Source organism: Myotis brandtii, unplaced genomic scaffold, assembly GCF_000412655.1.
Source record: "Myotis brandtii unplaced genomic scaffold, ASM41265v1 scaffold565, whole genome shotgun sequence".
Lineage (NCBI taxonomy): Eukaryota > Metazoa > Chordata > Mammalia > Chiroptera > Vespertilionidae > Myotis > Myotis brandtii.
Window position 1 is genome coordinate 494,282 of NW_005370105.1, and position 17,811 is coordinate 512,092.

Sequence of the window (17,811 nt, forward strand, 5' to 3'; positions counted from 1 at the left end):
TCGTTAAACAAATTCTCTTACCTTAAGAGTTGGGGGACTAAAGGAAGTTTTAGGTCTAGAATACGTAGTCTTTTTCATCAGGGTGCATGGCACTTTGGTAACACATCTCTCTCAGAAACGTTGCTAGTTTTTATCTCTTTGCTAGTCAGCTCTACGTGACAATAGCCAAACTCATCATTCTTTCTGAGATACAGCCCCCTCCCTCTTGCTAGGAAATGGAAGCAGAGCCTCCCGTGGAACTGATGGCGCTCTGCACGCACATAATCCATCCTTAATACCCTCCAACAGTCTGTAGTGTCGGTTGAAGGATAAAGTAGGTAAAAATAAATTTAGGATCTGTGAGTTTGTCAGGCTTCCAGGAGACCACAACAGTGTGTTCTCATCTTCAAGAACTTGTGTCCAAATGAAAGGACTTACTGAGTGAGGGCCACTTAGTCAAATCAGACTTGAGGAAAGTTTTGCCATTTCAGTCTTTGATTTAGTCTCATCCTGAGGTTCAGTGACTACGACCACACCCTCGATTTGGTGTTTACTTTTAGGTCTGACCGTAACTGGAGAATCTTTTACCTGCCAGAGAGGAAGAACAAAACGCACTTCCAACTCTGCACGTCTCCACGTTTCTCTCTTCTCCCTTGTTTCTCACACAGAAACCCTTTCTTCCTTGGAGTACATTCCCAAATGGAGCGAATAATGACCCACCCAGGCTGCCATTCTTTTGCCCAAAGCCCTTTTTATTTTTTTACCTACTTTATCCTTCAACCGACACTACAGACTGTTGGAGGGTATTAAGGATGGATTATGTGCGTGCAGAGCGCCATCAGTTCCACGGGAGGCTGTGCTTCCATTTCCTGGAACACTCAAAAGAACCAAGGGGATATTAAGAGGTGTCATCACTGACCCACTCTGAGTTTTTCACAGCTAGTCTGTCCCATTTATATAGCAAACGTGTCTGCAGGGGGACGAACACACAGGTGGGTTTAACTCCAAGAGGACCGGGAACTTAGCTGCCTGTTTATTGCTGCAGCTGCAATATGGACGCCTGGACCCAGGGCCTCCGGCCCACAGACGCCGAGAGGAGTCCAAAGGCGCCAGCCAAGCAGATGAGAGCTATGTTGGGGGGGCTCAGGGCAAGTCCCTTTCTCTGTATCTTCCCTCTGCAGAGAGGTCCTTCCCTGCCAAAATCCGTGCAATCATTTGTCATGCAAATGATCCACTCTGGATGCCAGGGGCTGAGAAGACAATGACACCTGGAACAGCGGTGCGCTCACCAAACGCCGCCCAAAACGAGATGCTGTTGGAAAAATGCACAGCTGTTCATGGCTGGCAGCTTTATTGGAGGAAATAAAACACTCGGGCGTGGAGCCACAGGTGTTTGCGTTGGCCTTTGCTTTCTTTCTTTTTTTCTTTTTTTTTAATTCTCTAGTGGCATATTAGGCTAACAGACTGCATTTTCAGGGTTCCGTTGCCTTATAAATCTCTTTTGTGGAACAAGAAATTGAAAATAGAATGGAATTTTGACCATGGAAGTATTATAGAAGGGTGGCACTTACAAAATGATGAATTCTTCACTGCCATGCCAATAAATCTCTGGAAAATTTCCCGTTGGATCTGTTTTTAATCCAGATATTCAGCAGCGTCAGGATCTCCCCTTTGGGGGCCTCTCGGAATCCTCAAAGCTTCATGTTGGTCCATGTCACCCCAGAGCAAGGACACGGTGCAGGAGAGGGTGGTGTTGAGAAGAACATGTTGTTCTCTTTGGCATTGTACCCTTTTAGAGTCTCCCTACCCCATGCATTTCAGAGCTGGTGAAACTACTCTTTCCATTTTTATTTACAGTTCCTTCTTTCCCCTGGACCCAGGTATGTGTCTAAAATAGCTAGCCAGCACCGTCCTCAAGATCCTAGTCTGGGACCTTGATTTTGTCATAAGGGTGAGGTCTTCATCCCTGCGTCCTACTTCCCTGAGGACAGGTTCCTTCATGAGATGCTCCTTAACTCCCTGGAAATAGGCTTCTCTCGAGCCATCCTACCAGTTTGCCAGTTCTACCTAAAATCCAACAGCAGTTCATCCTATATAATAAAAGCCTAATATGCAAGTTGTCCCCTCTACTGGGAGTTCGACCAGGGGCCAGGGCCAGCCAGCCAACCGCCCGCAGCCCCTCCCCCTAGCCAGCCTGGCTCAATTGGCCCCAATCAGTGCGGGCTGGCTGAACCTCACCCATGCACAAATTCATGCACCAGGCCTCTAGTAAATCCATAAATATTTAAGGAATCTCCACCATTGACTAGACATGTCAAATGAGTTGTTAACTACTCACCATGAATTATTCACTGATATTTATTTGCTGAAAAAATATTTCCCTGCATGGCTGTTAGAAACAGAATCCAGTATAGCAATTGCCAGAGGGAAAGGGAGGTGGGGGAAGTAGAAGAGGGTGAATGGTGATGGAAGGAGGCTTGACTTGGGGTGGTAAACACATGATACAATATACAGATGGTATAGTGTAATATTGTACACCTGAAACCTATGTAGTTTTATTAATCTATGTCACCCCAATAAATTCAGTTAGAAAAAAGGAAGAAGAATCCAAAAAGACTAATGTATTTAATTCATTTTAGCAAAAACAGAACCAAAAAACACAAGACTAGACATAACAATGAAATAATGTTTGCTCTAAATACTACGTTTTGGCTCACTGGTGAGGTGGTGCATGGATAGCCCTAGTGTTGTTGACATTCTCTGAGTGTTGACATGTGTCAGAGCGTCCCTAACCCCACCCCATTTGCCACCTTGCCCTTATCCAGGAATGGGGACCTCACGGTGCACTTACTATCCTCTCCAAGCAGATCCTCTCCACAGCCTCATCAAACCTCCCACATTCTTGACCCTCTCCCTTAGAGTTGCAAGTGGTGAGTAGTGAACCTTGGCTTTCAGAAGTGGTTTGAAAACATGTTTTTAAACACTGTCATAGGTCACCTGGATCTTCACTGCAGTATGGGAGGGTATTTCACATCCCCCTCGATGGCTTTTGAAGGCTCTGCTAAAGCTTGGAGACAACGGGGAACGTTGTCTGCTGCCTGCTGTGAGTCCCTGTCTGCATCTTCCACTTCATCAGTAACACTCAGGCTTCTGTCCACGGGGCTCAGCAAATGTGGGGCAACGTTGAGCACATGCTCTTAGCACCACCAAGGAAAGAGCAGAGCAAGTTTCCTGTTCATCCTTTCTTACCGCCTCTCTCTGTTGTAACACTTTCACGGAATAATACTTAAGATGCCATTCTCTCATCGGTCCAATAAAATTCCCACTTCTGAGTTTCCCCCACCCCTTCCCTTTTTAGGCAATAATGAGAATCAGTGTAGATCTTGGTATACAGCAGGGGTGGGGAATGTCTGGCCCGCGGGCCATCTAAGGCCTTCGAAGTCATTTGGCCTGGCCTTGCCAAGGCATCAGGGGTGAGTTAATTAAATGTTTGACCAAGTACATCAGGCGAATGTTTAAGCTGGTAACTTTTGTATGGCCCACGAATTATGTCATAAATATCCAGATGGCCCTCGGCAGAACAAAGGTGCCCCACCCCCTGGTCCACAGGGTGAAGGAGAAGAGGAAAAGGAGAGGAAAGGCTGAGCCCCTGGGCACTGAGATGCTGACCTAGAAGTAAACTTGTGAGCTAATCACACAGTGGCTTAGCATTTGTTAACCACCAGCTTTTCTCCCCGCCCCCCCCCCCGTTTTATCATCTTTTTTATTCTTTTTCTATCAACTTCCCTTTTCCAACTCATCAGCTCATGGGGAAAGGTTGTGGTAGATGAAAGCCTTCAAGATGATCTCATTCAAATCCAGCAGGAATCTTCCTTTTTCACTTAAAATCTGTCTGACATTATCCACTCTGCGCCTTCCGCACTAGTAACCTGCCAAGAAATAGAAACGACGCACCAGGGGAAAGGGGGCACCTTGCGGAAATCAGCAGCTGACAGTGGCCCTGAAGCCCACGCCTCCCTTAAATGAGGCAATGGCGCCGGGAAGGCCTTTATGAAACGTGGCAGGAAGAAGAAATCTACGGAAATGATTCTCTTCGCTGAAACATTTCAGAAGGAGATCAGAATGGAAATCGTTCCCCAGGGCTCACTATTTCAAGCCGTGCCCGTGGCCCGCAACCTTCTGTAAAGAACAAGAGAAATCGCTAAAGCTTTGATTCAGGTATTTGGGCCGGATGCACTTCCACAAGAGCAAATGGTTATTCTCAGATTATCATGGAGTTAAAAACAGGGTTCGATGCAGTCACCTGTGTTGGATTTTTTTTTATTTCTTCCCAGAGAGGTATCATTCTCACAGCAATCCAGTTAATGGTCCGTGAGTGCGGTGAGGAAAAAAGAAGAAGAAGAAAGAAGCAATGGACACCCACAGAGAAACTCTGGGAGTAAATATTGAAAACAGCAACTACCTTTCAGATGGCACTTCCCAATTTAGAAAGCGTTTTCGCGTTTTTAATCTTGCACCTGAAAGGAAGTTATCGTCCTGACTTTGAAAACAAAAAGAACACAGCTCAAAGGGGAAAGAGGAAAGATTTGCCCAGTGTCACGTAGCTGCTTAATAATAGAACTGGGCCTTCAGCCCTGATTTCAGACTCCTTTTGTACCAATTCAAAAGCTTTTAAATTAATTTATGTATTATTACTTTTTTTTTTTTGCACTATAGATGCCTTACCAGTGATGGCGAACCTTTTGAGCTCGGCGTGTCAGCATTTTGAAAAACCTTAACTCTGGTGCCGTGTCACATAGAGAAATTTTTTGATATTTGCAACCATAGTAAAACAAAGATTTATATTTTTGATATTTATTTTAAATATTTAAATGCCATTTAACAAAGAAAAATCAACCGAAAAAATGAGTTCTCGTGTCACCTCTGACACGGGTGTCATAGATTCGCCATCACTGCCTTAGGCAGATGTCCCAAGACCGGTTCAGGAAAGAGACTAAACTAACACAATACACTTACTCAACAACAAAATTACCAATTGGCTACCGCACCAGGTAACAGATGGATGTGTCTTTGCAAAGACCTATGAAACCTTTGAGATGGCAGCTTAATGGTTGTCCCTTCAGTGGGAAGCAGAGAATTGGTCAGTGGGCCCTTCTAGAGTTATCCAGAGCCGAGTCTTGAATTGGTCTTACTCCCAGTGAGCAGTGATTCACAGAGCTCTATTTTTACCAGTAGCATCCCCTACAGTGCGCATGTGTGTGCACAACACAGTCCACACCTAATATATATGGGCATATTGGAGCGTTTTATTTATTTCAGAAAATCGGTTCATTTGTGTATCGCTTGAGGGTCTATAAATTACTATGTTGACAATGAATAAAAATCTCCACATAAATCATCTACTCGTAGGCACTGGCAAATAACACAACACTGCGGCCGTGTTAGTGATTTTCACAACCAAGTGACTGTGGCAGAAATACACTCGTACATGCCGCCAGGGAGTGTGTGGTGCCAGGCAGCAACCAGAAGGATATGTGGTCTGTGGGTAGCCATGGCCACCGTGGTAACAGCTCAGGAGTGTGGGGGTGAGACAGCACTAGCACTGGAGGGATTGAGCACTTGTCACGTAGGCTCAGGGACCAGCGTGAAGGAGTAGAAGGCTCGGGTCACTGAAAGAGAGACATTCATTTGGCAGTATTTAAAAATCACTTACTTTCCTTAAGAATCGAATAGGTTGATTGTGTTCCCCCGAAAGAGATAATGAAGTTTTAAGCCCCGGTCCCTGTGAATGAGGCCTTACATGGAAACAGGGCCATTGCAGATGGAACTAGTTACGATGAGGTCCTACCGGAGTAGGGTGGCTCCTCAATCCAGTGTGACAGTGTCTTTGTAAGAAGGGGAACTTAGGACACAGACTTCGACAGCTGTGTGATGACGGAGGCAGAGCCTTGAGTGATACATCTACAGGCCAAGGAATGTCTGGAGCCCCCACAGCCAGGAAGAGGCGAGGAAGGAGCTTCCCCTTAAGAGCCTTCCGAGGGAGTGTGGCCCTGCCAACACCTTCACTTTAGCCTTCTGGCATCCAGAACTGTGAGGGAATACACTTCTGTGGCTTTAAGCCACCTTGTTTGTGGCAATTTGCACAGCAACGTTAGCAAACCAATGCGAACACCTTCCTAGGTACTAAAGTCACCGGCTCTTTTTAGTTGCTTTAGTTTACTGGTACCTTGGGGATCATGAAGATTGGATAATGTGTGGCGTAGTGGTACTGCTACAGGAAAAGAAAACCCCAAAGTCTTGTCAGAAACTCTCTATAAAAATTCCTGGTCAAGGGCACTTATCTGGGTTGTAGGTTGGATCTCCTGCCCCGATTGGGGCTCATACAGGAGGCAGCCAATCCCTGTCTCTCTCTCACATTGATGTTTCTCTCTCTCTCTCCCTCCCTCTCTTCTACTTTCTCTAAAAAAAAATCAATGGGAAAAAATATCCTCTGGTAAGGATTAACAAAACAAAACATCTGGCTAATGATGAGGGCAGCAACGATCATCATGTTCCTGGCGCCTGATCTTTAATCCTCATAAGGCAATATTATCCTCACTCTATATGCAAGGAAGATGAGGCACAAGTAAGTTAGGAATCTACACCAGGTGTCTCTGATTTCATGCCGTGTTCTTTGCACTTCTTAGGCATCCACACAATAAATAATCCGACTGGATTTTCTTCATCGAATTGATTGCATGATTGGCTAAAGTTGCATCCTCTTAGGAATCAATGGAAATGCACTTGCCCGAATGTCACTGTATTTATTGGGTTTCTTTTGGTCCTGTCCATCGGCAGAAGATCATTACCAGGGAACATATTTCTTCTCTTCTTCACTAGTCCTCCGCATGTCACTGCAAGTCCTCCACGTCCCCCAAATCGAATGGCTCCGACTTGTCTCTCTAGGGAAGTGGCATTACATATTGACAAGAAGGATGGGCTTTGCCATGTTACAGTTCCTGTTACAGGTCTGCCCCTCAGCACCTGTGCATGTGGCTCATTCTGGGCACCCTCAGAGGCCTGGTCTCCTCATTGTAAAATGAGGGACCTAATACTTCATAGCATTACTATACACGTTAGCAGCTTAGCATATTGGCAGGTACATATACCAAGTTATTATTACAGTTATGCCATCAATGATATACTTTCCTTTAGAACTAGGAAAATGTGTTGATTATATAAAATTGACCGCAAAAGTATGGGAGTTATATAATTTAAACCATCAGCTTCCTAGTTTCGGTCATCAAAGGGGCTTTAAAAAAAGACACGGAAGTCAAAGAAGGCATTTTCTTTCCTGTATTATTTAAAGAATTTCCAGCAAATCAAAATACAAAATAGTTCTGAAAAGCTAATCTTCACAATAAGAATAACTCTGTAAAGGTTCAAATTCTATATAAAAAAATTACTTATATAAGCAGATTGAGCATCAAGCTGTTTCCAAATCCCCTCAGATAAAACATAATAGCCACATATTTCCCTGGCCAAACCACTTTGCATGACAATAGGAACCAAAGGGTAAAAATAAAAGGCATTTATAGGCATCTTTTAAATTTCAAATGTAGTCTATCCAAGTGATTGAATACTCCCAAAAAAAGTTTTGAGAAGAAAATGATTATGGTATTAAGGCATTAAGGGAGACCAAATATTTTTTTTAAAGATGCTATCAACTCTCAAATTAGTCACTTCTTAAATGTTGTTTTTTGTGGTCATTAGGGTTAATGACAGTGAGGTGGCAAAGTGTGGTGGTGGAGAGAGGACTCTGGCATCAGAATTTGGGTTATCCCATCTTCACTGCTTAGCAGCTGCTAGAATCGGACAAGCCACATATCCATTCATTCCTCAGTTTCCTCAGATGCAAAACATAAATGTGAATAATATTAATCTCATCGAGTAATTGAAAGTATTACATAGGTGCACATAACATGCTTTAAGACAGTGCCTAACACATAGAAGAAATGTATGTAATGTTTGTAATTATCATTATTATATCTTATAATGCATCTTATAAAGAAAGAGCACCTAATAGCTATTAAAAAGAAATAGTAGAAACAGCTACCATGTACGGAACCCTTATGCTGAGCCAGGCCTGTGATGAGCACTGTTTCATGGATGTACTAGGCCATAAGCACTGTTACTCCCCCAGTTTTGCAGATGCTGGAACTCAGGCTACGCAGAGGGGCTCTGGTTTGCAGTCTGCAGCTGGGAGAGCCAGGGTTGCTTTTGCCGAACGCCTGGAAGGGCACCCCGGATCCAAAGCCTCCGTCGGGCCTCCTCCGGCCTCCGGATGCGGATAGGATTTGCACTTTGAGCACAGTTCTCAGCTGGGTCCTCTAAAGCAGGAGCCTGAACTAGCGGCTTCAGTGCAGTCACTTGTGAATGTGATCTCGCCAGGGTGTGTTTCTAGGAGAAGGGGAGTCGGGGGAACAAGACAGAGCAGGGAATGGAAGGGAAGCAAGGGTGTGGCCTCAGCTGGAGACTGGCTTTCTCCTGGAGCATCAATGGTACCACCCAGTTGCTCCCACCCAAGGCAAGAGGCCAGTCGTTTGTATCCTCTGTCTGTCTGTCTGTCTGTCTGTCAGTAGGCACTCACAGGAGCTCGGGGTCGGGGATGAGCGCACCCTCTCCTGGGCCAGGCAGCTCCCATTCCTCCGAGCCAGTGCTCTGTACCAGGGGCAGCTGTGAGCGTTGGACACCACCAGTCCCAACATCTGCGGAAAGGCACACTGGCCCAACGAAGGGGCAGCAACAGCAGAGACTGTCGTTCACCCCTTGTTACCTGGTCTTTCTTCAAGGGGACCCAGCCTCTCCTCGAGTCAAAGGGTCTGCCTGTGAGCATAGGCTCGATTCTAGGCCCTCAGCAAAGGATGGGACTCTCCACTAGCGGGTGATCTCAGCGTTCTGCTTATCCGTTGTACATACAGGATGCATTGTTCTGCACCATCTTACATAAGGGACTTGAGCATTGGAGAATATTGCTATCCCTAGGGCGGGTTGGGGCCTGGAACCAATCCCCTACAGGTACCAACAGATGGCATGGTTTTAGGAGAGTTGAAAGTTACACGCAGACTTTTGACCACCTGGAGTTCGGTGCGCCCAAACCCTATGTTGTTCAAGAATCAACTCTTACTGCCTTAGCTGGTTTGCTTAGTGGTTAGAGTGTCAGATTGTGGATGGAAGGGTCTCCGGTTTGATTTTAGTCAAGGGCATGTACCTTGGTTGCAAGCTGGATCCCCAGCTCCAGTCGGGTCGTGTGCAGGAGGCAACCAATCTATGTCACTCTCTCATCGATGTTTCTCTTTCTGTCTCTCCCCCTCCCTTCCACTCTCCCTAAAATCAATGGGAAAAAATATATATATATATATTTGGGTGAAGATTAACAACAACAAAAAGTAGTCAACTGTTACTTACATTTTCAGGACATTTTCTGGCTACTTATGTATTTGGACCCGGGAACATCATGTTTCACCAGCATCACCGGAGGTCGTGGTGGGCCGGGGGCCCCTGGCCGCTGCTCTGACCTTGCTGCTCATTCCGGTCATTGCATCCACCTTTTGTTCTGGCCCTGAGGTGCCGCCACCTGGCTTGGGCTATTCTGGGTTCCCATCATCCCACTGACACAAGGGAGCACACGTCAGTAATGGCAGCTCCTCCCAGCAGAACTCGGCAACCAGGGCCAGTTCTCAGTGATGCTGGTGTCCTCCTTATGGGAGCATTTCTCTTCATGTTGGAAACTACTCCTCTGGTGGGTTTCCAGTCTTTTGTGGTGGATCCAGTCTAGTAGGCCCGATTCTTTGAGCTTTTTATTCTTTACTTCATATCAAGCAGGACGGGCAGGTTTCAGAAGGCCATGGTGGTTGAGGGTGAGCACCATGGAGGAAGGAATCTCTTTAAACCTTTATGTTTCAACATATCCTGACCTCCATCTTTTGAACATGCAACAGCAACATGGAGGATAACCATCCGTTTCTTAGTCCACCTCCATCAAGGCAACGCATGCGAATACTGACCCCCACCCCCACCCCCAGAAAAGTGGACATTCCGGGGAAGAGACTGGGGGATGGAGGAAGGAGACAATTTTGCTTGTTAATACTCCTACTTAAGAGCCTTAAGATCATACTGTAAAAAGCTACATTACTTTTCCTCCCAAATTGGAAACAATTCAGTTACCTCTATGTGTTGTGACTGAAAACAAACCTGTCATTTGTCGGATTAGTAAATCGGAGGGAGAGAGAATATAAACTACTGTGTGAATGTGATCTGTGAAATTCTAGTAACCAAATGCGTTAGCTCCAATGTGCACAGGTTAATGCAAAGAAATACCACAATATTTCAGAAGATTATAGTCTGAAACTACCCCACAATTGCTTTCAATGACATGGTAGAGATGTGATTCTCTGTCCTCAAACTACGTGATCAGACTTTCAACGCCTGTGCATAAAGAAAATTCTTTCTTAAGGAGTAACACAGATATCATCGGTAGAGATCTCCACATTTTGTGATTATATTCTTGTTTGCTTATGTTTAATAAGCTCCAGGTAAAAGTGGTGAATATAGTTCAGTAGACTCCGCACCTAAATTGAGGGGATATTATATTTCAAATTAGGCTTCATTATCAACAGCCACTGTAGAAACATCACATCAGGACGTGTGAGCCTTGGCCACTGGTTAGAGTGTTGGCCCTCAGACTGAAGGATCTCAAGTTCGATTCCAGGTCAAGGGCATGTACCTAGGTTGTAGTTTTGATCCCCAGCCCTGTCAGGGTAAGCATGGGAGGCAACTAATGGATGTGTCTCACATCTATGTTTCTCTCTCTCTCTCTTCCCTCCCTCTTCCACTCTCTTTAAAAATCAATGAAAAAAATATTCTCTGGTGAGGATTAACAACAACCACAAAAATCATTTAAAAAAAGAAAAAAAAAGGACATGTGAGCTTTTTAACTTATATTTTTATCTTTGGCAAGAAGATACCTGTACATATTTCTTTCTTCATTCTCAAATTTCCTTCTCTTTCTATTGCATCTTTTGAAATCCTTTTGTTTCTTTAAAATTCTGCTCAAACTTCATCTCCTTTGTGAATCTTTCTGTGCTCCCACCAATTCACTTCCCAAGTGGGATCAATCAGATTTTCTTCATTATGTTCATTCTACCTGCCTTAGCTTTATTCTAGCACCTATAACATCCTGTTGCAAATATTATTTACTAATTTGGAATCCATATTAATTGGTGATTCCCTTGAGGATGAGTATCCTTTCTTATTCTTTTTTTATCAGCAACTTGCATAGTGCCAAGAACTTACTAGACACTTCTTTTTTGAATGATCGACTATAGGAATAGATTTTGTCAGGGGTTAATACTGGAATATCTAACATGCTCTCAATGGCTTGATTCCCAGGGTTCAGGTGTGGGCAGCACCCAAGGATCAATGTCTTAGTACTATGCAAGCCCACGTGTGCCCTTCTCTGTCCTTCTCTCAGTTTGCAAGTCCTAAATTTCCTTCAGCATCCTCTCAGACTGCTCATTTAAACAACACGTACAGGCCAGCTAAACCATCACCAGGACCTCTGATTACTCCTGAGGGAAATACACGAGATGAGCCAATATACTGTCGCCCATAGAATGTGAACTGTGTCAGTGGGCACTCAGTTAACATTCAGAAGGATGGCTCTTGCTGCAGGAGACTCCACCTGCGCCCGTTTCAGCCACCCTCAGTTCTTAACTGAGGTTATTAGAAAAGTGACTTTTGAGCCCATTAGAAAACGCGCCCATTTCAGCCACCCTCAGTTCTTAACTGAGAAGGTTATTAGAAAAGTGACTTTTGAGCCCATTAGAAAACTTCAAATGGCCAGCTTTTGTCTCATGTTTAAGACCCTTGAAACAATTGTCCACATTTATGTTTCAAAATGTCTCTGACCTCAGGCTTCACACATCTTGCATTTAACTTTCTCATTCGCCTGAAAGTGTGCAGTCCCTCCCCATGGTTGCCCAAGGATGCTGTCTTTCCTGGGCATCACCTGTATGGGAGTGAGCTTTGTAGCCACTGGGGGCGCTGTGACCAGTGGGAAGGAAATGCTGGGCTCTACCTCAGCGCTGTCCATTGTAGCTGGTAGGTTTTCATTGCTCTGCACTTGTCAACCACTTACTTCTTCAGATGAGAAAGGCTCTTCCTAAGTCTACAATATAAAAAGGAGATGCCCTGGAAATTTTCATTTCCATTTTAAAGGTACAGCTTATCATCAAAATTATGTTACATGTGTATGTTTTCTTGGTGATCGACTTGCTATTGTGCTGACAAACTTGGCAGGAATTGTGTGTGTGTATTCTCACGCTCTGATGAATTTGTGGAGAGACATGATGACAATAAAGGTAAAAAACATAATATGACTCGCAACCATCCGGGTGGCGAGATTTGTTTTGTTGTATTTCCACATTCCGAGGCCTGCACTAAATCCAAACTCCAGAAAGATGAATGCGTTACAATTCTATCAGACTGTGAGCACCTCGCAGACTTAGAATTCTTCGACCATTCAAATACAGTGAAATGTTGCTTTTTCATGTGTGAAACTGCAGGTGCTGAGTGTGAGCTGGGAAATATTAGTCAGTAAAGACATTTTGCTTTTTGGTAGGATACCTTAAAAGAGATGGGAAAAATTTTTGGAAAGAGAAGAATTTGAGTGTATGCTGCCTTTTGTAGTTGTGAGAGGTGAGATGGAGATGAACACAGAGAAATCCAGGAGTTGGAAATAGTAGGTTACAGTTGTGAGTACACAAAATATTGTGTTATTATGTATTAATTATTTTATTATTTTTCATTGGAACAAGTATAAACCTATGTTTGCCTACCCCTGGAGTACATATTCATAACTCATCTCAAAATAGCTTGTGTCAATAACTAAAGATTTGGGTCAGAGCAATCTGTATTTTGAGGATAGTGGTTGCTGCATGCATGCATCCATTCATCCAGCGTAGAGTTGTCATGTGCTTGTTTTGTGCAAATAGGTGTGACAGAGATTTCTCCTCTCTTTTAAAACCTTCTATTGGAGCTAATATTCTAGAATCTCTTTTCTTCATTTTTGTTTTTTACATTTTTAGTTGATGGCTCCAAATGGCCCATGAAAAGTAATGACAAATAAAATATTGTCTGTATCGTGTATCATCCATCAGCCTTTCATTTGCTTAATGTTTATTTGAGGATAGCATTTGTGTGGAATTCGTTTTTTCTTTTACTCATACCATTAGTAATGTACTCAGTGATCAAAATAATGCCTGCTATTTTGATATTTTATCTCATATTTTAAAATCTAAATAAAATCAGATGATCCATCTCACACATATTTGAAATTTCTTTCATATTTAAACACTCTTCCTGTGTGATACTGTAATAAAAAAAAAGACAAATAGATAAATAAAACAGAACAGAGAGGCGAGAAATTGATCCACATTTATGAGATTACCTATCCATCTATCTAGCTAGCTAAAGTTGAAAACAATCCAATGGGGAAAGTATGCCCTAGCCCATTTGGCTCAGTGGATAGAGCATCGGCCTTCGGACTGAAGGGTCCTGGGTTCAAGTCTGATAAAGGGCATGTACCTGGGTTGCAGACTCGATCCCCAGCCCTGGTCTGGGCTCATGTGAGAGGCAACTGATCGATGTGTCTCTCTCATATCGGTGTTTCTCTCTCTCTCTCTGTTTTTCCCCCTCCCTTCCAGATCTAAAAACCAATGGAAAAATCAGGTGAGAATTACCAGTGGGAAAGATGAAGTGCTTAGAGAAAGAAAAACCTGAATAACCCAACATCCACATGGAAAAAAAATGAACTTTGACCCCCAACTCACATTATACATAGAAAGTAAAGTGAGATTGATATAAACATAAACCCCCAAGTAATCCCAACTATCCTTACTTAACTTTTTGCTCTTTGATTCATGAAGTATTTTATTTATGTATCGAATTGTATTTTGAAAAATGTGCTTTTTTATGTTTCCTCCATCCACGGGAGGATGAGTTTTTCTCAACTTTTGTTATTTTTGCACCACACATGAGACACTCGACAGTGTTTATCGAATGAATTAATGCCTTAGGAAATTTTACCTCTGTGTCAGGAGGCAACATGGACCGCAATATAGTATAAGACTCCTGATCCAATTCTATAAAGCAGTGGTTCTCAACTTTCCTAATGCCGTGACCCTTTAATACAGTTCCTCATGTTGTGGTGACCCCCAACCATAAAATTATTTTCGTTGCTACTTCATAACAGTAATTTTGCTACTGTTATGAATCATAATGTAAATATCTGATATGCAGGATGTATTTTCATTGTTACAAATTGAAAATAATTAAAGCATAGTGATTAAACACAAAAACAATATGTAATTATATATGTGTTTTCCGATGGTCTTAAGCGACCTCTGTGAAAGGGTTGTTCGACCCCCAAAGGGGTCGCAACCCACAGGTTGGCGACCCACAGGTTGAGAACCACTGCTCTAAAGAATTATGAATCTTTCAGCTTCATCATGCAATCAAATTCTTACATATTAATAATAGTACCCACTCCTATTGTTATATGCCTCCGGAGTGTCAGGGACCATGGGGAGCATTTTACATCCATTGTTTTGTTTTTCGTTGTCATACTCCATAAGATAGTATCAGAGTAAAAATCAGAGCTACCAATAGCCAAGTCACTGGACACAGTCAGACAAGAGAATGATTGAGCATGGATTTAATCTAGGTCTGTCTGAAGCAAACTCAGTGTTTTTTTATTCACTGAGTGAAACCTAATTTATACATATGACACATTAAGTGATATGAAGTCAAAAGACACTTTATTCTTAATTCTAATGTACACCTAAGCTGGAATAACAGCCATGAACCTCTCTAGAATGAATTCTACCTGTGAAGGGGTCCCTCCCTCTTTATGTCAGATGAACTCAACAGGTTTACTGACAATGCTGAGTCTGAGAAATGAAAGAAGTTTCTCAATAGCAGAGCTTCTTTATTTTTCAGTAACAGAGAAACATTAAACATTGGAACAGTAAATATTCCATTTAATAAGGAGTTAACACCCGAGGCTTCTATAGCAAACATGGTTCAGTGTACTCAATTTAGTTGAAAGTTTTGAATCACTGTTTACGTAATCCATTCACGATCATCATTTCAGAGCACATCCTGTCTTGGGAAAAAGGCAGTGAACCATTTTTTGTGCAAAGATATCTATGTTGGTAACGAAATAATCAAATAACATCATGGAAAGAAAAATGGTCAGCCTGGGCTCCCAGCGTCTCCAGAACTGAATCATTGACCTACCAGTTAGTGTATTTTCAGGGAGAGTAGCAGAAAGTGAGGTGAAGGAGCAAGTACTGTGAATCTGTACCAGTTAGAGAAGAAAAGTCTGGTTCTCCGGAGAACAAAACACTGGGGTATTATTAGCTCCTTATGTTGATTGGCTCACCAAATTATGAAGTCTGTGTCCCATTAGTTATGATCTGCAAGCTGAATGGCCAGGGGAGGACAGTGTAATTCAGTCCACATCTGGAAGCCTTGGCTCAGATCAAATCCAAATAGACTCCTGACGCTGGAAAAAATGTCTTAGGTAACTGCAAACCATTAGATTGGCTGGCTTTTCCCCTCACCTGACTTACATTACATTTCGTCCTCTAGGTTAAGTAAGGACTAGAGTTAGAATTTATGTTCTATTATAGGAAAAGGAAACACACTGAATTTTTTTGGATCTATTGTTGAAAGGTTTCTTATTATTGTGCTTGGAGTAAATGTATCATTCATTGGTATGCTTTAACGTAAGAGTTAGTAAATATGCTATTTTTCTAACTCTTATTTCACCACAGTTTACCTGTTCACTGTCTTCAGAGTTCAACATTAAAGGCCAAATTCAAAATATACCAAGGATCCAATGCTTTTTTGAGTTTGGTTAATTTTCATAATTTTAAATGTTTTAATCAAAACATTTTCGTCAGCTGTTTCTTGAGATAGGAATATGAATTGCTATTTTATATTCATTTATGGGTGTGTGTTTTTTCATACTTAAAGGTTGATCTTATTTATCTTTCCTCCGATCCTGCTGTCACAGAGATAGAAAACAGCATAAAACATTTAAGTCTCCACGGGTCACTTAAAATTACCAAATGACCTAGAGGTAAAACACACGAAGTCCTATTACCAAACCCCAGGAGTCACTAATGTTCCCTTTAGCACAGTGACATAATAGAATTTACTTTCTTGCTCAGAGTATGAGAAAATTCACATATCTCACTTATTAGAAACTTAGTATCTCATTTATAATTTCACTTTCTTTGTTTCATGAGTATGAAAGTGAATTCCTACGGACAATAACTCGCCTTGGGCACAGAGTACCAAATTTTTCTAATCACTGTTTTTCAGGATTTAGTTTTTGTTTTTATTGATGGAAAATCATAAAATTTGAAAATATTGGCCATGTTTGATATAGAAAGGAGCTTACGAAATAGTTATTTTTAACAGAGTCAGATCACTAGTAACAGATGACAGACGTGATCTCCATGTTCTAAGATGTCAGTAGACTCATCCAATTTTATATCAAAAGGATGTGTTCTATTATTTCATAGCATGCCTCAGAGTTCTAGGACATGTTTTAAAGATTTGGGAGGAGATCATTTCTTTGCAGAGGTACCACTTCAAATCTTATTTTCTGTCTCAAGTCAAATGTGGCCGTTGTCACCACGATGAGTCTGACCCTTTTCAATCTCAGGAGTTTGGCACCAACTGCCTCAAGCAGTAGTGCTAAAAAAAAAACATAAATAAAACACAACAAAATTAAAAAATTAAAACTCAAAACAAAGGGAAATTATCTTCTGGATCCTGCTCTTCACAACCTGGGCCCAATAGGAACATAGAACGTGTCTAAGACACAAAGGAATGGTTTGGGAACATCCTGAGCTAAAATGGAATGAGAGAGACAATTTCCTCCCTTCCCAGAGTACTTTGCAATATCATCTCTTTTTCTATAAAGGTGAGCATGAGAAACCAGCAAAGAAACAAAGGTGTGACCAGTGAGATAAAAAGAAAACCATTAGTAAAATGCAAATGCAAAACACACTAGGACAGTGGTCGGCAAACTGGCCCCTTGAGTGTGGCTCTTCCACAAAATACCATGTGCGGGCGTGCACGTACAGTGCAATTGAAACTTCGTGGCCCATGCCACGGGGCCAAAGAGCCGCATGTGGCTCGCGAGCCACGGTTTGCCGACCACTGCACTAGGATATCATGCCATATACTCTGTGCGTTAATGTTCATGACTCCTTCACTTGTAATAGTCAAAAACTGGAAGGAACCCAGATGGCCACTAATAGGTAAATGGACAAACTATAATATAGCTCAGCAATGTAATATTTTCAGCAATAAACAAAACAAAACAAAAACTATTGATACATCAACATGGATAAATCAAATAAATCTAACAAAATTATGCTGAGTGACGGGGTGAGACAAAGATAACTATGTCCATCCTGTATGGTTCTATTTATGCATTATTTTAGGAACTGCAAACTAGCCTATAGTGGAAGAAAGCAGAGCAGAGATGCCCTGGGATCAGAGAGTGAGGCAGGGCAAGGCCAGGAGGGAGTGGTTATGAAAGGTTACCAGGAAACATTAGGGGAAATGGGTGTTATTTTGAATGTGGTGGTGGATGAATATCAACAAAAGTCAAAATTTATCAAATTATATTCTTTATATATCTGTTCATTGTATGGAAATTATACCTCAAGTTGATTAAAAAAAAGACCTCAGAGAGAAGGTGGTGGTGGG